This window comes from Cornus florida, unplaced genomic scaffold, assembly GCF_030987335.1.
Source record: "Cornus florida cultivar Cherokee Brave unplaced genomic scaffold, ASM3098733v1 CherokeeBrave_3.0.0_Hap2_scaffold_156, whole genome shotgun sequence".
NCBI classification, from domain to species: domain Eukaryota; kingdom Viridiplantae; phylum Streptophyta; class Magnoliopsida; order Cornales; family Cornaceae; genus Cornus; species Cornus florida.
The window spans coordinates 20,001-22,500 of record NW_026775645.1 but is presented as its reverse complement, the minus strand read 5'-3'; positions in this window follow the sequence as shown (position 1 = coordinate 22,500).

The following is a 2,500-nucleotide window of genomic DNA, read 5'->3' as shown; positions in this document are numbered from 1 at the left end:
AAGAAGACCGAGGCATCCAAAATTTTTTTTTTTTTTTTTTCTTTCCCATATACCAGAGAAAGAACATGAAGACCGAGGCAACCAACAAAAAATAATTTTTTTTTTCTCTTTCCCGGAATTTTTTTTTTTTTTTTTCGAAATAGCCGAGAAAGAATATGAAGACCGAGGCATCCAACAAAAAAATTTTTTTTTTTTTTTTTCCTAATCTACCCAAGCAAAACAAATAGAAGACCGAGGCATCCAAAAAAATTTTTTTTTTTTTTTTTTTTTTCGAAAAATTTTTTTTCACAAAAACTTTTTTTTTTTTTTTTCCCCAAAAAATTTTTTTTTTCGTTCCAAGCTAACCAAGACATCTACTATTCACTAGTAGAGCAATCGAGACTGCAAAGCAAGCAATGGCCTTACTTGCAGCTCTTGGTGCTGAGAACTCCCCCCCCCCTATAGTAGTCTTAAGTAAAACCACAGCTCTGACAGGAGTAGATATTGCATGCGAGCGAGGAGTCGTAATGGGCAAAATTGACTCGGGGGACCTCCAAATCGAATTCCGTTTCGAGCAAAACACTTCTTAGGCTTCAAGGAAGCTCCCATAAAATTTCCAAACCCAAACTCCAAACTTCATTTTTTAGCCTACAATGCCCACGTGCACGCCGGTGTGCACGCAGGGGTGCTTGAGCATGCGGGAGAGGAGCCATAATGGGCAACATTGACTCGGGGGACCTCCAAATCGAAATCCGTCTCGAGCAAAACACTTCTTAAGCTTCTAGGAAGCTCCCATAAAACTTCCAAACCCAAACTCCAAACTTTATTTTTTAGCATACAATGCCCACGTGCACGCCGGGGTGCTTGAGCGTGCGGGCGAGGAGCCATAATGGGCAACATTGACTCGGGGGACCTCCAAATCGAAATCCGTCTCGAGCAAAACACTTCTTAAGCTTCAAGGAAGCTCCCATAAAACTTCCAAACCCAAACTCCAAACTTTATTTTTTGGCATACAATGCCCACGTGCACGCAGGGGTGCTTGAGCATGCGGGAGAGGAGCCATAATGGGCAACATTGACTCGGGGGACCTCCAAATCGAAATCCGTCTCGAGCAAAACACTTCTTAAGCTTCTAGGAAGCTCCCATAAAATTTTCAAACCCAAACTCCAAACTTCATTTTTTAGCATACGATGCCCACGTGCACGCCGGGGTGCACGAGCGTGCGGGCGAGGAGTCGTAATGGGCAAAATTAACTCGGGGGACCTCCAAATCGAAATCCGTCTCGAGCAAAGCATTTCTTAGGCTTCTAGGAAGTTCCCGTAAAATTTTCAAACCCAAACTCCAAACTTCATTTTTTAGCACACAATGCCCACGTGCACGCGGGGGTGCTTAAGCGTGCGGGCGAGGAGTCATAATGGGCAAAATTAACTCGGGGGACCTCCAAATCGAAATCCGTCTCGAGCAAAGCACTTCTTAGGCTTCTAGGAAGCTCCCATAAAATTTCCAAACCCAAACTCCAAACTTCATTTTTTAGCATACGATGCCCCCGTGCACGCGGGGGTGCTTGAGCGTGCGGGGGAGGAGTCATAATGGGCAAAACTAACTCGGGGGATCTCCAAATCAAAATCCGTCTCGAGCAAAGCAGTTCTTAGGCTTCTAGGAAGCTCCCATAAAATTTCCGAACCCAAACTCCAAACTTCATTTTTTAGCATACTATGCCCACGTGCACGCCGGGGTGCACGAGCGTGCGGGCGAGGAGTCGTAATGGGCAAAATTAACTCGGGGGACCTCCAAATCGAAATCCGTCTCGAGCAAAGCATTTCTTAGGCTTCTAGGAAGTTCCCGTAAAATTTTCAAACCCAAACTCCAAACTTCATTTTTTAGCATACGATGCCCACGTGCGCGCCGGTGTGCACGTCGGGGTGCACGAGCGTGCGGGCGAGGAGCCGTAATTGGCAAAATTAACACGGCGGACCTCCAAATCGAAATCCGTCTCGAGCAAAGCATTTCTTAGGCTTCTAGGAAGTTCCCGTAAAATTTTCAAACCCAAACTCCAAACTTCATTTTTTAGCATACGATGCCCACGTGCACGCCGGTGTGCACGAGCATGCGGGCGAGGAGTCATAAAGGGCAAACTTAACTCGGGGGACCTCCAAATCGAAATCCGTCTCGAGCAAAGCATTTCTTAGGCTTCTAGGAAGCTCCCATAAAATTTTCAAACCCAAACTCCAAACTTCATTTTTTAGCACACAATGCCCACGTGCACGCGGGGGTGCTTAAGCGTGCGGGCGAGGAGTCATAATGGGCAAAATTAACTCGGGGGACCTCCAAATCGAAATCCGTCTCGAGCAAAGCACTTCTTAGGCTTCTAGGAAGCTCCCATAAAATTTTCAAACCCAAACTCCAAACTTCATTTTTTAGCCAACGATGCCCACGTGCACGCCGGGGTGCACGAGCGTGCGGGCGAGGAGTCATAATGGGCAAAATTAACTCGGGGGACCTCCAAATCGAAATCCGTCTC